Source organism: Chiloscyllium plagiosum, unplaced genomic scaffold, assembly GCF_037043375.1.
Source record: "Chiloscyllium plagiosum isolate Xiang-an unplaced genomic scaffold, Cpla_swu_hap1 HiC_scaffold_8, whole genome shotgun sequence".
NCBI classification, from domain to species: domain Eukaryota; kingdom Metazoa; phylum Chordata; class Chondrichthyes; order Orectolobiformes; family Hemiscylliidae; genus Chiloscyllium; species Chiloscyllium plagiosum.
In genome coordinates, this window is record NW_028270146.1 from 91,811,078 (window position 1) to 91,834,617 (window position 23,540).

General features: G+C 43.1%; 1 protein-coding gene across 2 annotated transcripts in view; it reads right to left on the reverse strand.

Moving 5' to 3' along the window:
• The window catches only part of LOC122553817 (sushi domain-containing protein 6-like), a 54,118-nt gene extending 48,258 nt beyond the window's left edge, over window positions 1-5,860 (reverse strand). Inside the window, exon 1 of one of the 2 annotated variants that reach the window (XM_043698183.2) lies at window positions 5,632-5,860. The gene's annotated coding sequence lies outside the window, so the exon portion shown is untranslated. The remainder of the gene's footprint in view (window positions 1-5,631) is intronic. The other variant, XM_043698181.2, reaches the window with a different exon arrangement.
• Window positions 5,861-23,540: the final 17,680 nt, after the last annotated feature.

Here is a 23,540-nt window from a genome sequence, read left to right on the forward strand (position 1 = left end):
GTGAATGCAGATCTACACCAGGCTGCAAAATGACTCAATGCCCATATAACAACACTTTGCCAATTGTTGGGAGTCACAGGAACACTACCTGATTTCCTGTGCCCGGGCCAATCGGTGGTAAGCTCAGGACCCGACCATTAATCCACATACCCAGGTTAATGTGGAGAAAGTGAGGACTGCAGATGGCGGAGAGTCAGAGTCAAAAAGCGCGGTGCTGGAAAAGCACAGCCAGTCAGGCAGAATCCGAAGAGCAGGAGAACCAATGTTTCGGGCATAAGCCCTTCATCAGGAATGTGGGGTGGGGTGGGATGCTGAGAGATAAGCAGGAGGGTGGGGGGTGGGGAGGTAACTGGGAAGGTGATAGGTAGATGTAGGTGGGGGTGATTGGTGATAGGTCAGAAGGGAGAGTAGGGTGTATTGGTGGGAAGGAAGGTTGACAGGTAGGACAGATCAAGAGGGCGGTACCAAGTTGTAGGGTTGGATCTGGGGAGTTGAGGAAACTGGTTAAGTCAACATTGATGCTGTGTAGTTGGAGAGTCCCAAGGAGGAAGATAAGGCGTTCTTCCTCCCGTTGTCGGGTAGCTAGGATTTGGCAGTGGAAGAAGCCCAAAGGATCTTTCCACAGCCGGTAGAGATTTTCCTGCACATCCAAATACCTCATCAAATGAGCTAATTGCTCTCGATGTAGTCTCCTTTACCTCGGGGAGGCAGGACACCAACTCGCAGAATGTTTCAGGGAACATCTCTGGGACACACACAACCAACAACCCCACAGCCCTGTGGCCGACCATTTCAACTCCCCCTCCTATTCAGCAAAGGACATGCAGCTCCAGGGCCTCCTCCTCCTCCTCTGCCAAATCCAAGCCACGCAACAACTGGAGGAAGAACACCTCATCTTCCGCCTTGGGACCCTCCAACCACATGGCTTCAGCATTGACTTCACCAGTATCATCATCTCCCCTCGCCCCCCCCCCCCCCCCACCTCATTCCCGATCCAACCCTCCAACTTGGCCCTGCCCTCTTGAATTGTCCCCAGGTCTGTCTATCTTCCTTCCCATCTATCCGTTCCACCCCACCCCCCCACCTGCATCTACCTATCACCTTCCTAGCTACCTTCCCCCAAGCCCCATCTTCCTATTTATCTCTCGGCCCTCTTCCCACCCCCACACATTCCTGATGAAGGGTTTATGCCCGAAACTTCGATTTTCCTGCTCCTCGAATGCTGCCTAACCTGCTGTACTTTTCCAGGGCCACACATTTCGACCCTGGTTGATGTTCAAATCCCATAACTGCAGATTGTGGAAATTGAATTTAGTAAAATTCTGAAAAGAAGAGTCTGATGGTGACCATGAAACCATTGTCAATTGTCAGGAAAAAAAACCCTATCTGCTATACAAATGCCCTTTAGGTAAAGAAATCTACCATCCTTACTTGGTCTGGCTGACATGTAACTCCAGACCCACAGTAATATGGTTGAATCTTAACTGCCCTCTGGGCAATTAGGGATGGGCAATACATGTTGACCTCGCTAATGATGTCTGCATCCCAGGAATGAATTTTAAAACAATTAAGTTTTGTGTTGTGAAAACATCCAATTCTTTATCTTAACTTGCCAACCTTCGTTCAGGCAATAGCACTGAGTCAGAAGGCTATAAGTTCAAAGACCATGCTGAGAGACAACTACCATCTGAACACTTCAGTACAGTACATTGAGCACATTAAAATGAAACACACTGTTCTCTCAGGTGAGCAGAAGAGATTCCACAGCATTGCTCAAACAGCAGGCAAAGCTGTCAAGGTACTCTAGCCAATATTCAACCCTCAAACAGTGATAATGACTATTACTAAAGCATATCATTGTGACATTGTGAAAAGCAATACTTAAAAATACTTTCTTACTTTCAACAGATACTGCCATGAGATCGGGGTGGGGAGGTGGTCAAGAAAGATACAGTAAAGCTCCAAAAATGGTTTCCAGCAAAGAGCTGCTTCTACACTCAACGAAAATCCGAGAAGGATTTCACAGACACAAAATTAAGGTTGCGACATGCAAGAACCAGGAACTGAGAGAGGGATGGTGATTAAGACACAATTAAACATGATGTGGGCATAAGTACAGCCTACACAAAGTATGAGTAACCACTTGAAGTGAAACGAAGTCTGTTCTGCATTCTAAATCTCAGAGGCTTCCCACGACATAGCCCAATGCGGATTTAACAAAAACAAAATCCCCAGTTAAATTTATGAAAATGAACAATCCAACTTCTTTTTTCAAGAATTGCAATCACTTTCATCAAAACTCCCACTGATGAAACGTAAGATTAATTCCAATAAGGAGACTAAATGTGGTCTATCCAGGCACAGATTGGGCTTTGTTTTGCTGGGTTCCTCAGTGAGATTCCCACAGCATAACGTTCAAAGAGGCAGAACCAGAACATATAGTTGGATAAGCACAAAGTCTGAGCCCTGTTATTAGAAATACTGGTCCCTAGGACACAAGAATTCTAATTCATCACAAATTTGTGCCAAAGTGCTTGCATCTAGGGACGGGTTGCAGGTTAACTGTGTTGAATTCACAGCATATCTGGCTTGGAAAAGATGGGACATTGTAGATGGTGCTTTACTTAGTGTCTAACCTATGCAGTTCCAGAAGTTTGATGGAGTGTTTAATGGGTCTGTGTTGAACAGATAAAAGTTTTACTCTACATCTAACCAATGCTATAACTGTCTCGGGGTATATTTGATCTTAAAATAAGCGCACTACGCCAACAAAGTGGTGACAGGAAGCAGGTGCTGTGACTGCATCGGTTTCTCAAGATGCCCTTTGAAAAAATTTAGACTTTACTGTCATAAAGGAGTTCACTGGAAAGACCAGCGGATTTCACAGAACGCCAGCATTAGGAATGCCAGAGCTAACCAGCCACTAAGCTAACTCAGCGGGTGAACACCCTTTGGTAGAGTGCTGAGCAATACTAGTTCAGAAAAGCTGCAGGCCTAACCAGCCATTGTGTTTAATAGTATCAACTCGATCAGAGCTGGGCACTATCACTGACACTGGTCAGAGATTTCCATTGAAACGGGCATGAAAAAGGCTTCAATCTTCCAGAACTGAGAGGAAAAAAAAAATCAATTAGGGCTCCCATTACTGACAACAGTAATTTAGCTGTGGTGAAAAGCATTCATGCAATGAATAGAAAATACATGAAATGAATAGAGAATACATGAAAATAGACAATTCTGACAATACCTTCTGTGTTAGCGCTTGAACCCCACACTAGCAATAATCCTGCCCTTTTACATTTCCTTATCCACCTTGATTTGAATCTTACATACCTACGTCCCCTTATTCTTGAACTAGCCACTGGAAAGAGTCTGTTTTCATTTACTTTAGACTCATGGAGTCTTACAGCATAGGCTTATCGTGTCTTGATTGCTCATCAAGCACCTAATTACTATGTACTAACCCTTTATAATTTTGAATGCTTCTGTGCTCATGATCTGCAGCATTAATAAAGTTCCATTTCCTCACAACCCGCAAAGTCATTCTTCCTCAAATGATACAGCAGTTCCTCCAAGCCAAGATATCACATTCTCTGCTCAGTGTGACGGCCTCGATATGGTCGAGACTTGTGGCAAATTAAATGACAGCTTTCAAAAACTTGCACAGAGCTGATTCAGAAGAACCTCGGTGTCACTTGCCAATCCCATTCTGCCAAAGTGTATTCCAGAGACACCCACTGGTTTAATGAGAGGCTCCAGTCTTGTCTCTGTAGGTGGCACATTTGCCTCAAAACTGTGGCGTTCCCAAGAAGTTAAGCCCATAAATCCACTATCTCTCCCTGAGCAGTACTGAGCGAATGTTGGATTGTCAGAGGTGCCACATTTCAGATGTGAAGTTAACTTGAGGTCCTTACTGAAGGAGGGTCACAGGACCTGAAACATCAACACTGCTTTTTCTCCACAGATGCTGCCAGGCTTGCTGATTTTCTCCAGCAATGTCTGTTTATGGTCCTTACTGACCTCTCAGGGAGACACAAGAGATCCCAAAAAGGACAGGACTGTACATGTTATTGTGCTTGACCAATGTTTACCCAGATTATCTGGTCATCACATTGGCGTTTGCCAGAGTATGCGCAAATGGGCCGCTCTGTTTCCAACATTAAAGACCTCAAAATTATTTGGTGGTGAAGCCAATCGTGAAAGGTGTTGCATAAATACAACTTGCTACCCTCCTGACTTCTGTCTGACTAATTGTGAACAAAGCCCATTCGAAAGCTGATTTATTTTGGTTGAAAAATAAATGACCCAGTTTAGCAGATCTGAATCAGAGATTTCAACACGATTTTTTAAAAAAAACCTGAAAATGGCTGTAGGTTCTGTCAACGGGTGGATCCTGAAGGTGTTCATGTGACCCTCCTTCCTCAGAATTATTGGCCTATGGCCTTTAAAAGTATTAGATACTGACAGCCAGTCAGCCAACCCAGTTTGAGAGCTGGCGCATTGACTGGGGCCTGTGCTATCGCAGAGTACAGTACATACTTTGCTTTAGTGATCTCTATCAGGCATTTCGCTTTCTTCTGGCGCTGTCAGCTTCGTCTAAAAACTTTTGCTGCAAGCAGGCAAGTTTGCCGAATTTTTTTTTTAAAAAGAAAGAAATATCTCTCATCATCTCTGGCGATAAAACACACAGCTGTCAAAGTAGCCCCCAGGTTTGGTCGGGCGATATTTCGCTTACCACTCCCTCCCCCCAACCACCAAACTTTGCCCCCGGCCTAATCAGTAGACAAATGAAGCAGAAGGCGAGGCCTGGTCATGTTTTTTGTCTTGTCGTTACAGTTTGTTTGATCGAAGAAAAAAAATCGGCAAACTTAAAGCGACTAGATACAGTAATAGTTGTAGGCGGACAGGCCACAACCTGAGAATGTATCTTAAATATCCCTGAGATACTGAATCCTGTGAGCTAACCTGTAACTAAGCCCTTTAAAACACACAAAAGATGCTCCCTATTCGATCGCAATTGGGGAAATTGAGAGCAGACCCAATCGCCATTTAAAAATGGTTGTTAAAGTGTGTGTTATGATCTGGATCGAAACATTACCCTGGTTGCGAAATATTTAAAATAAACTTTCTCTCACCCGGGTGATATCACTCAGTGTAGTTTTGATTTTGCTGTATTTTGTCTGAAACACCCAGAGGGTTTGACAGCAATAACAGTGACAAGCTCTTCAGATCAATCTACTCAGACACACTCAGCTGGTTTTAATTCAGTTTGCTCCTCTCCACCGCTCTGCCCACCACCGTTGCAGTGACCCGGGGGGGGGGGGGGGGAAGAAGCCAGCAGCAAGCAAATTTGCAACTGAAACCGAGCTTAAAATAAAACAAAAATTTGATCATCCAGAAACTGCCCAGTCGCCGCAAAAGCAGGCCGAGCTGAAACTGACCATCCCCCCCGCAATCCAGACCGTGTTGAAATTGACTATCCTGAAATTGACCAGCCTCCTCCCGCAAATCCTGATCGTGTTGGAATTAGCTATCCTGAAATTGACCAGCCCGCATTCCCACCACCCCCCAAAGAAAAAAAAAGCCAGGCCCAGCTGAAAGTGACAAAGAAAAGACAGGATTGAAACTTACCTCCGAGTGAAGCGATCGCCCGGTTAGCAGCACAGACAGACATTCACACTGTATCCCATGGCAGACACAGGGGAGTTTCCCAGGGAAGGAGCCAGTGTATCCAATTGCAGAATGTATCCGAACAGAAGGCCGTGTATCAGAATTCCAAAATGTATCCGGCCGCCAGTGGAGCTGAGCAGGGACCGTGGATCCAATCGCACCTCCACTCCGCACTTCCTCCTCCAAACATCTCTCAGCAACTGCAGTCGTCACAGCTTCCACCAATGAGAACACAGGGTCAAATCGGTCATGTTTTGGGTTTGCGAATTCTTAAAGGAACAAATCCTCCGTCTTTTTCGCCTGTTTATCACCAGCACGTTTTCCATCAGTTTGCAACGATGACGTTTGCACAAAAGGACTGAAGTCGTCTGTGTATTTTAAGAGCATTCCACTTTAGAACACAGTGGCTGTATTTGCAACTCCGAACCCAACAAGCCGGGTGCTGCTGTTTGGTGATTCAGTAATGGCCTTCTGGCTTCATGGATTCGACCCCTTCCCCACGGGCTTGAGCAGATCTTCCAGCCTGACACACCCAGAGCAGTGCTGAGGGACTGCTGGAGATGTCTAGCACTTGAGTCGACAAACCTGCCCTTTCAGGTGGACTTTAAAGCTCCCGCGTCCCTACTCGAAAGGCTTTCCACAAGTATCTATCCCTCAGCGCCCAATCACTTAAGATTAGATAACCTGGCCATAATCTCAAGTGTTTAGCATGCTTGCCTTCATTGCTCAGGCCATTGAGTATAGGAATTGGGACAGCATTTTGTGGTTGTCCAGGAAGTTGATGAGGCCACTTTTGGAGTACTGAACTGTGTACTGTTCTGGTGGCCCAGTTATAGGAAAAATATACTACATTGGAGATGGTTCAGAAAAGATTCACTAGGATGTTGCTGGGCAGGAGGATTTTGAGTTATATGGATAGGCTGGGACTTCTTCCACTAGAGTATAAGGGGTTGAGAGGTGACCTTATAGAGGTATACAAAATCATGAGGGGCATAGATTAGGTGAGTAGCAAAGGTCTTTTCCCTAGGGTGGGGGAGTAGAGAATTAGGGGATATATTTTTAAGGTGAGTGGAGAATGATTTAAAAGGTACCTGAGGGGCAACTTTTTCACACACATGGTGTTGTTCATATGTGGAATGAACTGCCAGAGGAAGTGATAAATGTAGTTACAGTTACAACATTAAAAATACATTTGAATAGGTAAATGAATAGGAAATGTCTAGAGGGATATAGGCCAAATGCAGTCAAGTGGAACTAGTTTAGTTTGGGAGACACGATCGGCTTGGACAAGTTGGATCGAAAGGTCTTTGTGTGCTTTATGACTCTCTGACCCATTGTGTTTTGTGGGATCTTGCTGTGCATTAATTGAAAGTATTGTTTTCCTGTATTACCATGCCCTTTGAATCTTTGAGATTTTAACATCGCCCTTTGGAAGCTTTGGACACCTCCTCCTGCTGGGAATTGACAACCTTAAAGTTTAGACAAACATGTTTTCTAAAGTGTAAAATTAATTTTCTTTGCCCTGGAGAACATAGCCTAACAAAATTTACCATGTAAATAGGCAACTTAATTACAGGGGCATCAGAGGTTACTAATGGCCCTTGTTACAACCAGTCCCTGGAGTGAGGTTCACCAATTTATTACAGTTCTACACTGGATACCTCAAACTGTCAAGCTCTCATCTGAGGAGGGACATACTGGGTCTCCCTGTTCTCTCCAGCTTTGGATTGGTTGCAACAAGGGGTTAACCTGAAAAGGCTCCCTTCCTTTATTGATGCTGGAACCAAATGAAATTACGTATTGAAAAACATTATCTGTTATAAATTTAACCAGGCTTTCTTCATTCACCAAAAAGTGTTTATTAGTTACAAAAAACAAGGAAAAATAAAAACACAACACCCATACACACACACATTAGAAATGAGTTGAGATCAAAAGAGAAAAGATAAAAGCAGATGTATGTGGATCAGTCTGTGAGTTCCATGAAGAGTAGACAATGGGATCTTGTGGCAGTTACATTGGCTGATAACAAAGTGCTGTTGTTTACAGGTTAGCAGGTGAAGGGTGGTATGGTGGCTCAGTGGTTAGCACTGCTGCCTCATAGCACCAGGGACCTGGGTTCGATTCCAGCCTCGGGTGACTGTCTGTGTGAAGTTTGCAAATTCTCCCCAGGTTTCCTCCCCCAGACCAAAGATATGCAGGTTAGGTGAATTGATCATGCTAAATTGCCCATAGAGTTATGGGGGAATGGGTCTGGGTGAGTTGCTCTCCGGAGGGTTGGTTGGGCCAAAGGGCCTGTTTCCACACTGTAGGGAATCATATCTTGAGATGTGTGGCTTTGTCAGTCAGTTCCTTTTGACTCCAGACTTGCCCCTTGTCGGTTTCCCAGCAAAAAGAGAGAGAGACTTAATTTATTTAATCCCCCGCAGTGCAGGGATGGCTGAAGGTTTTCTCATATGTGACCCTCACAGCATGCACCTTCATCCATTAGCAAACATTAGTGTTTAACCTCTGTTCATGTGTATTGTCTCATTTTTTCTCTCTCTGACAGTAACTATCACATGACAGAAATAAATCAAATCAAGTCAATCTCTAAACTCTGCCTACGTATTTCTCTCCGACTAGGTGAAAGTGAGGACTGCAGATGCTGGAGATCAGAGTCAGATTAGAGTGGTGCTGGAAAAGCACAGCAGGTCAGGCAGCATCTGAGGAGCAGGAAAATCGACATTTTGGGCAAAAGCCCTTCATCAGGAAAGGCTTTTGCCCAAAACGTTGATTTTCCTGCTCCTCGAATGCTGCCTGACCTGCTGTGCTTTTCCAGCACCACTCTAATCTATTTCTTTCTGACAGTCAAGAGATCTATAATACACTCCCAGCAATGGGATTGCTCCTTTTTGGTTTATAAGTTCTGGCCTTATGGCTTCATTTGAGGGGCTTGCTAAGATGTCATCCCTCCTTGTTGTTGTAACTGATTCTCTGATCAATATTGCAACACCTCCTCTTCCTCCTCTTTTACTTCCTTCACTGAAGACCCTGTATCCTGGAATATTGAGCTGTCAATCCCACCCCTTTCTTCAGCCATGGACAGCAATGACATAATGCACCCATGTTTTAATTTATGTCCGCAACCATCTGCCTTGTTCGTCTGACTCCTTGCATTAAAATCAATACCAACTAACCTTGCCAAACTCTCTTGTGTTTTCACTGGTCTATAATTTCTGTGCCTTCCTGGCATCCTTGCTGTTTCTTCAAATCTTCTCCTTAATGATTCCCACATTTTCCCAATGACTGATGTAGGCTAACTGGCCTATGGGTTCCCAGCCTCTTGACTACAAACATAGTTACATTGACTGACGATAGGAAGAACAATAAGAACATCACGGTATCACCTCTGAGTTCCCATCCATGTCAAGCACCATTCTGACATATACCTACTGTCCCTCCGTATTTTTTTTTGAGTCATTTGGAATTTCTTACCATCAGTAACAATGGTATCACTGTAAAGACTGCAACAGATCAAGAAAACCCACAACCATAACTAAGGATTGATAATCAGTATTGGCTTTTCAGATGGGCATAAAAATATCCATTGCACTATTTTATTTCAAAGGAAAGCTGAGGAATTATCCCTGGTATCGTGGCCAATATTTATCCTTTAAACAGCATTACAAAAGACAGATTATCAGGTCATTTATTATTCATTATCACATTTCTCTGTGTTGGAGCTTGCTGTCCATAAATTGGCTGCCCCAAATCCCCTACCTTGCAGAGGTACTACACTTGAAAAGTAATTCATTATAACAAAAAGCAGAAATTTCTGGAGAATTGTCTGGCAGCAAAAGTGGAGAGAAAACAGAGTGAACCTTTCCAGCCCGGTGACCTCTCTTTGGAGCCACTAGACCCGAAACATGAACCCTGCTTTCTCTCCCCACAGATGCTGCCAGATCTGCTGAGTTTCTCCAGCAATTGCTGTTTTTGTTTCAGATTCCCATTGTGCACAGTTTTTTGTTTTATCTTAATTAATTGTAAACTGCTTTGTAATGTCCTGAAGTCATGAGAAGTACTGTAAAAGAGCAAGACGAGAAGGAATTTCTCTGCGATTTGCTTACCTTTGGAGTTCTGTACTCCTGTGAGCAGTGAGGGTGGGCTATGGAATATCATCATGGTTGATTTGGGCAGTTTTTTTTTTGTTTGATAAGGGAGCCGAGACTTCTGGGGACAATAAAGTAGCCACAAGCAGGTCAGCATGATCTTATCAGGTTGTAGTGGACTCAATTGGCCAAATGGTCCACTCCTGCTCCTATTGCTTGTGAAATCTTTTTTTTTTCTTCTAGGTGCTATATTTTAGAAGGCACTGCCGAAAGGGCAGATTATGCTTCCATTTTTCCAGACAGGAACTGGTGGTTGTGATTCTGTTATCGCCACTTACATCTCTTTTCGATCCATTGCTTGATGTTATTTACCTCATTACCACTCTGTGGCTCAAATCCTGGCACAAGCCCTGTCACAGAACTTCCCACTTGGTACTTTCTCCCACCTGCACATTTTTCGTGCTAAAATCTATTGATTTCAAATTTTTTTTCCCAGGACAGAAAGAGGAAATTGATCTGAAATGTTAGCTGTTCCTCCCTTCACAGCTGCGGTTGGACCAACGATTATTTCTAGCGTTTTTAGCTCTTTTTACAGAGCATTTGAGGGAGACAATCTTATAGCAGTAACATCACTGGGCTAGTAACCTAGATGGCCAGGCCAATGCTCTGGGAGTCATAGGTTCAAATCCCGTCATGGCTGCTGGAGCATTGAAGCTGGTCTCAGTTATAATCATCATGAAACCATACTTGATTATTTGTAAAAGCCAAATTGTTTAGGGATAAAAGTCTGCTGCCCTTATCTAGACTGACCTACATGTGATTCCAAATCTACAGCAGCAATGTAAATAAATCTCAACTACCCTCTGCAATGGCCTAACAAACCATTCAGTTCAGGGGCAATTAGGAATGGACAACAATCCATTGCAAGAATTTTTAAAAAATGCATTTATCTTCCAAATCTGGGCCCCAGAACAAGTTATTGGGTAAATGCATTACGCTGTGAAGCAATTTGCAATGGGGAAGTGTTAGCTTCAGTCTGTGGTTTCTCTTTGTAGCAGTTTGGATGTGTTCTTTCTGCTTCTTTGGGAGAGATGAAGAAGGTTGAAGCAGAAGACAGATAACTCACCAACTAGTGCTGTCCAGTGGAGGTCATTGATAAACTATGGGTGCAGCTTGGTTTTAGTTGCATGCATGAATTTTCACAGAAAACCTCTCACAAAGCAGGTGATTGTTGACATTTCTGTATTTACTTAAACAAATGTCTAATATGATTCAGTAACCAGAAGGGTTAATCAGTCTCAACAGTCAAAAAGGCTCACACATTCTACATTTCAGTCTCGCATTGAATCAAGTCAAGAAAAACAGGGGCAAAGGGAAAGTGAAAGTAAGACAACATAGGGATTAATTTTGCTTCTCTTAAACAAATAAATGCCATCTATTAAAATGGCAAATTTGATCTCAAATGCACTTAGCATGCAGGAAATTGCATAGTTAACAGACTTTTCAATTCTATGGAGAGACATTTACAGATGAAGGAACAGAGCGAGACAATAAGATAAGTCCTTAAGTCAGATTCGCAGATGCAAAGACTGAGAGATGAAACAGAGAGGAGTCTAGAAGTTTGACACAGTTGGGTATGTGTGTACAAATAAGTGTATATTGACAGACTGCAAAGTAGACAAACGCACACTTATAGACGCAAAGAACAAACAGAGAGAGAGAGAGAGCGCAATGAATCCATCAATGGTTTAAACAGTCAGCCTTGCTTTTGCTTTTTTTGGAAATCTAGCCAATTCTGTTTAGGGACTGCTCATTGCTCTTACAACAGAACCTCACTAAACATTTTCTGACACATCTCGTTTTTCAGAGTAAAGGGAGGTGGAGAGAAGTGGTGGGTCAAGCTTAATGAACCCTTTCCGTCGAGGGTCAGTTTTCTTCAGAGAAAGCCCTGCAGGCAACCTCCCCTCCATATGGCGAACTGTTTCGCCCATCTGTTGTGTTCTGGTACACACACAAACACTGCAGGGTATAGCTAATGGACCGATTCCATTTCCTAGTACTCTGTAAGAAACAGAGAAGAAAATAGCTTGTTCTGATAACTCATCATAGTGAAATCAGGTGAAACCTCTTTAATTAAAATGCTTTTAAAAATGGTTTTGGTGGAAATACATACTGTAAGTAATGTTAGGACCACTAATGTGCTACGTATATATTAGATGTCAAAACAAAGGCCTGCAACCAATGAAGACTGCTCATTTCTTTGTTTTTCTCAGCTGTGTCATCCTGAATACAACAGGATGAGAGTTACTCTACAGAATTCTGCTCAAATCCCATCTCGAACATTGCTTTCACTCCTGGGCAGTAGACTTCAGAAAGGACATAATGGCTTTGAAAGAGGGGTGAATGGGCAGGTGCAGATTATCAGAATCAACTCAGGGTGAAAAGGGTAACTAAATTCAGTTTAGAATGCATCAATGTAAATGGATAAAGTATGATAAATAGCTGCAGGAGCAGACAAGTCCTGGCTCTATACAGGGCAGCACTGGGTACTAAATCTTTGGAGTGGGTTGCAGTGTTGATTAAGATAAATATTCCAATTGGGAAAAGACGAGATGCCCTGAAGGGATAGAAGCCTCACTATAAATCCTGCTGCACACACCAGAAAGGCATCAGAAATAGTTGCACATATGCACTTGGTCCACAGTGCAGCTGCTGGTTACATGCTCCCAAAGGACATTAAAATAAGGGGGCCTGGCACGTTTGTATGTTACAGTGTTGGATTGTCAATATCAAGTTGCCATCCGACTTGTGGGCGAATATGCACCAGCTGATATTCATTGCCTTATCAGAGATTTTCTGACGAGTCACTCCATTCCTTTCCAACAATCACTTGATAGCCCACAGCTTGTCACTCCTGAAAAGTAACACCAGGCAACAATGCAGACATCAAACACAGAATCATACACTTTCTACTGCTCACAAAGAAAACTGCTCCATTGCTGCAATTTTAGACCATAAGACCTAGGAGTGGAAGTAAGGCCATTTGGCCCATCGATTCCACTCAGCCATTCAATCATAGCTGATGGGCATTTCAATTCGATTTACCCGCACTCTCCCCATAGCCCTTTTGAACCGTTCCGTTCAGGTTCTGACTTTGTGCAGGCACTTCCTGCGTGGTTAGGGTTAAAAAAAAATCCAGGTACCACCAAACCACTTGGGGACCACAGCAGGCCACGAACTAGCAAGAGAGATAGAGAGGAACAGATTTCCAGGGAAATTACAGAGAAGTGATAATAGGAAGTTTTAATGTTCCTAATATGGACTGGAATATTAATAGTCTGAAGGGTAGAGATGGGGAAGAGCATGTGGAGTGTGTTTAGTACCATTTTCTTGATCTGTATGGGCAGACGTTTTACTGTCTTACATTGACAGATTTTTAGACTGAGTTGGGGGCGGGTGGGGTCAAGGTCGGGGTGTGCATGCCTGTACAATTCTGCATAATCTACCCACTGTTTTCCCACCTCATCTCGACTTGTGAGCAAAGAGGAAGGTGAGGCCTTGGGTGGCCTGTCCATGCCTGCCTAAACATAAGCTCTTTAATGGGTGATTAATTAATGACAACTTGACATTCATTTCCTGCCAAGCCTCAATTTTGAGATCTTTCATTTGTTGCTCAATTTTGATAAGTTTTGTTAATGTTTTGTCTTTAGGCAGGAGATACCTTTTCGCTTACAGATAAATAGAATTACCATTACACCATTTGTTAAATACTGTCAGGCCACCAACTAGTGGGAAAGGTATTTTGAGTAGCTTGAAAATTTTGAGCAGGCTAGGAATACTGTGACAAACAACTCACCTCCTCACTTCCTCAAGCCTGTCCACCATCTGCAAGGCACAAGTCAGGAGTGTGATGGAATACTCCCCACTTGCCTGGATGGGTGCAGCTCCAAGAACACTCAGGAAGTTTGACACCATCCAGGACAAAGCAGCACGCTTGATTGACACCACATCCACAAGCATCCACTCCCCCCACCACCGACGCTCAGTAGCAGCAGTGTACGCTATCTACAAGATGCACTGTGGAAATTCACCAAAGATCCTTAGACAGCATCTTCCAAACCCACGATCACTTCCATCTAGAAGGACATGGGCAGCAGATACATGGGAATACCACTACCTCTAAGTTCTCCTCCAAGCCACTCACCATCCTGACTTAGAAATATATCGGCATTCCTTCACTATCACTGGGTCAAAATCCAGGATTCCCTCCCTGAGGATTTGTGGGTTAACTTACAAGAGGTGAACTGCACTAGTTCAAGAAGTATTTGGAAAGGCAAAGACTGATTGGGGATAGTCAACATGGCTGTGTGCATGGGAAATCATGTCTCACAAACTTAATTGAGTTTTTTGAAGAAGTAACAGGGGACTGATGAGGACAGACCAGTAGACGCGATCTATATGGACTTCCATAAGGAATTCGACAAGGTTCCTCATGGTAGACTGGTTAGCAAGGTTAGATCTCACAGAATACAGGGAGAACTAGCCATTTGGATACAGAACTGGCTCAAAGGTAGCAGACAGAGGGTGGTGGTGGAGGGTTGTTTTTCAGACTGGAGGCCTGTGACCACTGGTGTGCCACAAGGATGGTGCTGGGTCCACTGCTTTTTGTCATTTATATAAATGATTTGGATGTGAGCATAAGAGGTATAGTTAGTAAATTTGCAGATGACAACAAAACTGAAGGTGTACAGTGAAGAGGGTTACCTCAGATTACAACGGGATCTTGTTCAGATGGACCAATGGGCTGAGGAGTGGCAGATGGAGTTTAATTCAGATAAATGTGAGGTGCTGCATTTTGGAAAAACAAATCTTAGCGGGACTTATACGCTTAATGGTAAGGTCCTAGGGAGTGTTGCTGAACAAAGAGACTTTGGAGTGTAGGTTCATAGCTCCTTGTAAGTAGAGTCGCAGGTAGATCGGATAGTGAAGAAGGCGTTTGGTATTGTGAGAGGTGCTTGCGAAGGTTGTTGTTTCTGTAAATATCACAAGGCTGAGTCATGGGGGGGCATTATATGTTAAGCTAGGTATGCTTGCACAAACAATTACAAGTAGCTGCATCTTGCTTCTGCAAAACTCGCAAGGCGGAATCACAAGGGTGTAGACCAAGAAATAACTAAACGAAAAGGGAGGTGGTCGACTGGTAGAGGCAGATGTATTGACATGACAGTTGCAATTGTCACGCACATAGGGAGTTAGTATGAACAAGATAACCAAATAAGACCCAGTGTTGCATCAGCAAAAGTAATAAGACCCAGCTGTCAAGGGGGGGGGGGTTTGCACGCCAACAACAGGCCACAGACAGATGTGGCAAGCTGATTAGATTAGCAGCTGCACAGAGCAATACAACTATCAGATATGAAGTAAAAGGGGAGTACCGAGAGACTCAACTGAACTGTATAAATTGTAATGTAACCTCCTGATCGATGTGCTTACTTTGTGGTCACCCAGCTTGCAAGACCGTATGAATAAAGACTACTTCAGAATTTGACTCGGACTGAAATTATCAAACAGTGTGCTTCGTTTCTCACAATATGCTATCCTTTATTGGTCAGAGTATTGAGTACAGGAGTTGGGAGGTCATGTTGCGGCTGCACAGGACATTGGTTAGGCCACTGTTGGAATATTATATGCAATTCTGGTCTCCTTCCTATCAGAAAGATGTTGTGAAACTTGAAAGGGTTCAGAAAATGTCTACAAGGATGTTGCCAGGGTTGGAGGATTTGAGCTACAGGGAGAGGTTGAATAGGCTAGGGATGTTTTCCTTGGAGTGTCTGAGGCTGAGGGGTGACCTTTTAGATGTTTATAAAATCATGAGGAGCCTGGATAGGGTGAATAGACAATGTGTTTTCCTTGGGTTGGGGAAGTCCAGAATGAGACGGCATAGGTTTAAGGTGAGAGGGGAAAGATATGAAAGAGACCCAAGGGGCAACCTTTTCATGCAGAGGGTGGTGTGTGTGTGGATTGAGCTGCCAGAGGAAGTGGTGAAGGCTAGTACAATTGCAGCATTTAAAAGGTGGATGGGTATGTGAATAGGAAGGGTTTGGAGGGATATGGGCCGGGTGCTGACAGGTGGGACTAGATTGGGTTGGGATATCTGGTCGGCATGGACGAGTTGGGCCAAAGGGTCTGTTTCTGTGCTGTACATCTCTATGACTCTAAGGCAGCTCACCCTTCTCAAGAGCAACTAGAGATGGGCAATGAATGCTAGCCCAGCCACATAATGTGTAAAAACAATGAGTAAGTCGGGATGGGGGAGGGAGGGGTGAGGTTGATAATTGGTACAGCAGAGAAACCCAGAAGGATACAGTGCTTGAGCTTTGTGAAGGAGAGAGGAGTGTGCCTTCCTCAATGGCTTCCTTTCCCTATTGCCTAACTCCCTCACCAAAGTCTTCCCCAGTGCATGTGTGTGTGTATGTATGTGTATGCGTGCTTCTTCCTCCATCATGACCCCAGCCCCTCCAGGCCTGGTATGAGACCACCAGTACTTGCCTGGTGCTTGATCTGGAATTTTAAGTTGGGGACTGCATACTGTCCCAGTCATGGGCACTGCTGTCACCAGCACCGCCGCAACATAGAGAAGTCATCCTGTAAAGTCGGCATCCAACCAAGTGAAGAGCAGAAATCCCATCTCCCACTAGTTGCCTCTTGCTGTGACTGTAGTGCAGCTGATATTGGTGGAGATGAGTTCCTACTGAATCTTCAGAGAGCTGGGTGGGAAACCCTGCCTTTCAATAAGTCCTGTCTCATGTCTGTGGCTTAGGGAGCCAGGAAGTTTTGCTGGATCTGGTTTTGAGTACTGGTTTGGTCAATGCATCAAATGTCCCAGGGAAATATGCAGCCAACCGTGATCATAATGTCATAAGCTTTTGATTAGCTGTGGAAATGGAAAGAAAAAGCAAGCCAAGGGAAGTATTTCATTGGAACAGGAACAATCGTAGTGGATTGAGAATGGACATATCCCACATAAATTAGAATCAAAGACGGGCAGGGAAAATTATAACTGGAAAATGGGCTGTCTTTAAAGAAATATGTTTGAGGTAAAATCAAGGTACATTCCCACAACCTGGAAAGGTAGGGCATCCAAAGTCAGATCTCCCTGAATGCCCAAGGGATAGAACATATAATGAAGCAGAAAATAGGGACAAAAATGACATTGTCTGGTTAATAATACGAATGACAACTGACTCAATATCGAACATTCAAAGGTGAAATGTGAAATTAGATCAAAGAGGCAAAGAGAGAGTGAGAGATGATGCTCTTAGTTAACATAAAAAGGCAATCTAAATGTTTCTACAGGCATATAAATAGTAAAAGAATGGCAAGATGAATGATGAAGCTGATTAGGGGCAAAAAGGGGACCTACACATGGAGTCAGAGTACATGGCTGAGGTACAAACTGAACACTTTGTTTCTGTCTTTAACAAGGAAGAATATGCCACCTCAGTCATTGCAAAAGAGAAGACAAGTGAGGTATCAGGTGCACTAAAAATTGATACAGTGGAGGTGCTAAAATATTTGGCTCGATCTAAAGTTAATAAGCACCAGAATTGGATTGGATAAAATATTTTTATAGGTGCGCCATCGAGAGCATTCTGTCTGGATGTATCACTACCTGGCATGGCAACTGTACTATTCAAGATCAGAGATGGTTACAGAGAGTGGTGAACTTGGCCCGGACAATCACAAAGGCCAACCTCCCATCTATAGAATCCATCTACCAGGCCCGCTGTCAAGGAAAGGCCGCCAGCATTCTTAAAGATCCATCCCACTCTGGCAATATTTTTCTACAACCTCTATCACTGGGGAGAAGGTACAGAAGCCTGAACACATGCACCAGCCGGTTTTGAAACAGTTTTAACCCTACTGTTGTTAGAATACTGAATGGACTCACAAACTCTTAACATTCGCCTGTGTTTTTGTTTTTGCTGCTGTTTACCTATTTATTTACTTATCTATGCTACTTAACTCTGTGATCTGCCTGTATTGCTCGCAAGACAAAGCTTTTCACTGTGCCTCGGTACACGTGACAGTAAATTCAATTCATTCATTCATGCATATGAGGATGCTCAGGGAAGTAAGAGTGGAAATTATTCAGGTGCTGGCCACAATATTTCTATCCTCTTTAGATGTGGTAGTGGTTTCAGCGACTGGAGAATTGTAAATATTATACCCTTGCTCAAAAGAAGGTGCAAGGATAAACCCAGCAACCACAGCTTAACCTTGCTGGTCGGAAAAGGTTTAGAATCAATTATGTGTGACAAAATTGATCATTGTTTGAACAATAGCACATTAATTAAGGAAAGAAAGCAAGTATTTCCTAAAGGCAAATTGAATAGATCTTTCTGATGATATATCAGAGAGGGTTGGTGAAGTTAATGTGACTGACATAATATAAATGGACTCTCAAAAGTTGTTTGATAAAGTGTCAGAGAATAAGATTGTCAGCAAGGCCATGGAATAAATGAAAGTGGCTAAGTGACAGGAAACAGAGTGTAGTGATGAGCAGTTTATTTCAGAATCAGGTAGAGGGGCACAGTGGCTCAATGGTTAGCCCTGCTGCCTCTCAACAACAGGGTTTGATCCCAGCCTCAGGTGACTGTGGGGAGTTTGCACTTTCTCTCTGTGTGTCTGCAATAGTTTTCTCCTGCAGTCCAACGATGTGCAGGCTAGATGGATACATGGTTACAGGAATGGAGGTTGGTGGGTCTGGGTGGGATGCTCCTCGGAGGGTCGATGTGGATTCGATGGCCAAATGGGATTCTGCATTTACAGTGGATTTTCTAGGCTGATTAGTATGAGGACTACTGCTTTTCTTGAACTTACTAGATTTGTGTGTGCAGAACCATCTAACAGGTTTGTCAGCCAAGTCCAATCTGGGAATAAAAGGGACTGTGGTAGGAGGGATACAAATTTGACTGGATGGCAAGATGTAGAAAGAAAATGTATTTTTTTGGATTGGAGGTACATGTACAGTTGGATTAACTAGGAATAAGTGCGAGAATGACTGAAGGTGTTCAAGGTGTGGATGTGGAACTTGCTACGTTCTTCTTGTAGGGAGCTGGTATGGACTTAACAGGCTGAATGGCCTAAGGTTTTGATGTAACTAATCTAAAATTCTATGATTTTAACCACAAAGTCAGAGTGCATAGACTAGGCTTGTACTCTCTGAAATAAAGATGATTAATGTATAATGGATTTCAGGTATTCAAAGTGCTTGATGAAATTGATAAGGTAGGTTGAAATAAACTATTTTGTCTACAATGTAGAACAAGGGGCTTATTCTGAAAATTAGAGACAAGCCATTCAGAGACAATCTAAGAGAAAACTTCTTCCATAAAATGGGTCATGGAAATCTGAAACTCTCTCTGCCAGAAAAAGGTATTGAGGTTGGAGGAAGAGGGAATCAATTTAACAATTCGCAACAAAGATGTTTTGTTGGGCAAGGATATTAAAAATGTTGAAACCAAGGCGGCTAATTGGAGTAAGATACAGATCAGTCATGAACCAACTCAATGTCGCAACAGGCTGCACCTCATCCTATATTTAGACATGACCCGCCTTTCACAATTGTGTACTGACTCTCTCAAGCTCCATCTTGACAATTGCTCAGTCACTCTGTCCTTGGCAACAGATTCTGATAATTTCTACCACAACTGATAGCTCTGTCTCTACTTGATTTTTTTCTATCCTTTGTCCCATCTTACACAAGAGTGACATTTGCAAATTTCTACTGCAAAGGCACAATTCTGTATCTGAAGAAGAATAGGGAAAGGAATGGTAACATTGAAAAACAAGATGATCTATAGTGAGTAGACCTGAGTGCTGCGTTCTAATAAGAGGCTTATTCAGCATAAACATTAGCACTGTCTCTCTCACTGCAGATGCTTCCTGATCTGTTGAGCTTTTCCAGATTTGTTCTTATTTCATACATTCAGTGTCTGCAGTATTTTGCTCTTGTCAAGATACTCTTAATCAGATATATCCCAAAATCATTCAGGTTTATTGTCTCACCATAATGCAGAATGCCAGTCTGTACATCATTGGTTGTAAAACATTCTTTGGTGTTTCTCCTGATGTGCCTATTTGGGGCGTATCCCTAACTGAATAGCAAAGGCATGCAGTCTCTTACCAGCCTGTCCTGTTCTCTTTATTTAGGTCATCTATAGCCTTTCGGTAATCTCCTCAGACCTGTTTTGTTACCACTGCATCATGGCCCATCCCAAAAATAAATACTCCCCGTGCTAATCGAGTAACAAACGACAATGACTGTGACTGTCAGGATTTGGTGTGGACTCCCATGGCTTGGAAGCAGACAACTAGCTGTGGAAACAGTGGTGGGGGAGGGGGGAAAGGAATATTTCTGTAAATGCGATTGGAAGGGAGAATCAAGTGGGGAAGTGGTGGAGCAGGAATGGCAGGAGTTTTGGGGTTAATTCTTGAGGCACAGTAGACACTCATCGCAAAGATGAAGAAATATGCTAAAAGGAAAATGAGGGCTTATGCCCGAAACGTCGATTCTCCTGCTCCTTGGATGCTGCCTGACCTGCTGTGCTTTTCCAGCAACACGTTTTTCAGCTCTAAAAGGAAAATAAGGCAATCATGGCTGACAAGGGAAGTCAGGGTAGCGTGAAAGGAAAATAATAAAAACATACAATGTGGTAAATATTAGTGGGAAGCCAGAGGAATGGGAAACCTTTAAATATCAGCAGAGGATAACAACAAAAGCAATAACGGAGAAGGTGAAATATGAGGGTAGACCAACTAGAATTATGAAAGAAGATTGCATGAGTTTTTTTTAGATATTTAAAAAGAAAGTGTGGACATTAGAACACTGGAAAATGAGACTCAGCCTCTGTGTGAAGGAACCGAGATGAGGAGGGATTTCCTCAGCCAGAGGATGGTGATTCTGTGGAACTCATTGCTACAGAATGCTGTGGAGGCCAAGATCGATTCTTGGTTAGTAAGGGGATCATTGGGTACAGGGAGAAGACAGGAGACTGGGGTTAAGAAACTTATTAGCTGTGATTGAATGGCAAAGCAGACTCAATGGACCAAATTGTTTAATTCTGCTCCTGCATCTTATGGTCTAATAACAAACATGTTGACCATTTACATTCCATTCAGCGACTCCAATTTCAAACAAATATAGTCTTCATGATTCATTTTTCAGAGAAATTGCATCTATCATTTTGGTGCCTTAATGTGTGCATGTGTGGAGGAATTGTGAAGAGTTGGGGAATGTAAGGTGATGGGGAACAAAGATGCCTTGATTAAGATATAATTTTATCCAAAACCTTGCTTTGTGCAAATGCTACTTCAATAGAACTTTGCACATCAATAAATTAATGGGGCAGTAAATGTCAGCATGTCCCAGTTCATAACTCTCTGACTTACAAGTCCCAGTCCACTGGTATTAACCCTGAATATAGCTTCAAATTCACATTACAGTACTGAGGTGTGCTGCAATATTGGAGGGGTCATTTTTTCAGGTACGGTATTAAAAGTATATTAAACATATATCAAGAACTGCAGATGTTGTAAGTCAGAAACAAAAACAGAAGTTGCTGGAAAAGCTCAATAGGTTTTGCAGCATCTATGAAGAGAAATCAAAGTTAACATTTCTGGTCTGGTGACCCCTCCTCAGGACTGATGGCAGCTAGGAAAATGTCAGTTTATATGCAGAAGATATGGTGAGGGTAGAGGGTAAAGAGTAAACAATAGGTGGGGATAGAGCCTAAAGAGAGAGAAGAACAGTGGCACAGTGGTTAGCACTGCTGCCTCACAGCGCCAGAGACCCGGGTTCAATTCCCGCCTCAGGCGACTGACTGTGTGGAGTTTGCACGTTCTCCCCGTGTCTGCGTGGGTTTCCTCCGGGTGCTCCGGTTTCCTCCCACAGTCCAAAGATGTGCAGGGCCAGGTGAATTGGCCATGGGAAATTGCCCGTAGTGTTAGGTAAGGGGTAAATGTAGGGGTATGGGTGGGTTTCGCTTCGGCGGGTCGGTGTGGACTTGTTGGGCCGAGGGGCCTGTTTCCACACTGTAATGTAATGTAATCTAAAAAAAACAGTTGGACAGACAAAGGAGTGAATAACAATCTGACGAGGTGAGTGAATAATTGTTAATGGAGACTGTTAGTGGCTAACAATAGGTATATAAAGGCAGACTATGTGACATAAAGGCAGACTATGTGACAACAAGGCCTGGTGTGTGAAGGTGGCGTATGGACATTGGAAAGTTCATGCCCTAAAGTTATTGCATTCAATATTGAGTCCAGAAGGCTGCTAGTTCTCCAAGTGGAAAATGAGATGCTGTTCTTCCAGCTTGCACTGAGCTTCGCTGGAACACTGCAGGAAGCCTGAGACAGAGATGCTGCCCAAGGAACAGGATGGTATGTTGAAGTGGCATGCAACTGGAAGCTTGGGAATATTTTTGCAAGCAGAACGTGTGTGTCCTGTGAATCGGTCACCCAGTCTATCCTTCATTTCCCCAATGTAGAGCAGCAAATGCCATAGACTCGATCCATCAAATCTTGTTATCACGTAGTCTGCCATTACACACTCAGTGTTAGCCACTCACAGTCTCCATTAACAACTATTCACCCTGCTAGCCAGATCATTATCCACTCCTTTGTAGGTCCAACTGTTTTCTCTCTCTCTCTCTCTAGTCTCTAACCCCACCTATTGTTTACACCTTACACCCTCCCCCCACTCTATCCTCTGCATATAAACTGACATTTTCCTCGTTACCATCAGTTCTGAGGAAGGATCACTGGACCCGAAATGTTAACTCTGATTTCTGTTCACAGATGCCGCCAGACTTACTGAGCTTTTCCAGCAATTTCTGTTTTTGTTGTTGTTAAAAATATATTGAATGGACAAAAGGTGTCCCATGTCATTATTATGGCGAACAGGACAGTTCATGGTGACCTGACCAATATTTATCCCTTAACTTTCAACAGACTAACTTCATCTTATTATTCAACAAAACAAAAGGATGCTGAAAATCTGAAACAAAAAGAGAAACTGCTGGAAAACCTCAGCTGATCTGACAGCATCTGTGTAGAGAGAATCAGAATTAACATTTCAGGTCTAAAGAACCTGAAGAATTGTCTATGACAACTCACAATATAGTTACATTTCTGTCATTAGAGTAGCTTTTTATTCCAGATTTTTATTGATTTCTAATGTCACTATCTGCCAAGATGGGATCTGAACCCACTTTCCCAGAACTAGGGTTCTGGATGACTAGCCCAGTGACATTAGCTTTTTTTTATTTCAAAAATATACTTTATTCATAAAAATACCTTCATATACATACATAGTCACAATCGCAGTTTGGTTCTGTACAGTAACATATGAACAAATAAACATTGGAGTGTGACTTTATCCTGCAAACAAACCCAAGGCATTTCTTACTTGTACAAGACTATATTTACATATATTTGAGGTACCGGGAGGATCTGATAACTGAATGGACCCCCATTTAACTTTGGCAGAAAGACTTCAGATGGTGGTCTTGCCCCACTGCGCCTTGGTGGCATTTACCTCAGAGCATAGTCCTGAACCTTGGAATGTGCCAGTCTGCAGCACTCAGTTGAGATCAACTCCTTGCTCTGGAAGACAGTCTCAGTGTGTGTCCCGGGGAACAAACTGTAGATATTACCACCACTGTCACTCCTTGCAAATCGGCAGCCATGGTTCCTATACAGTACAAAACTTCA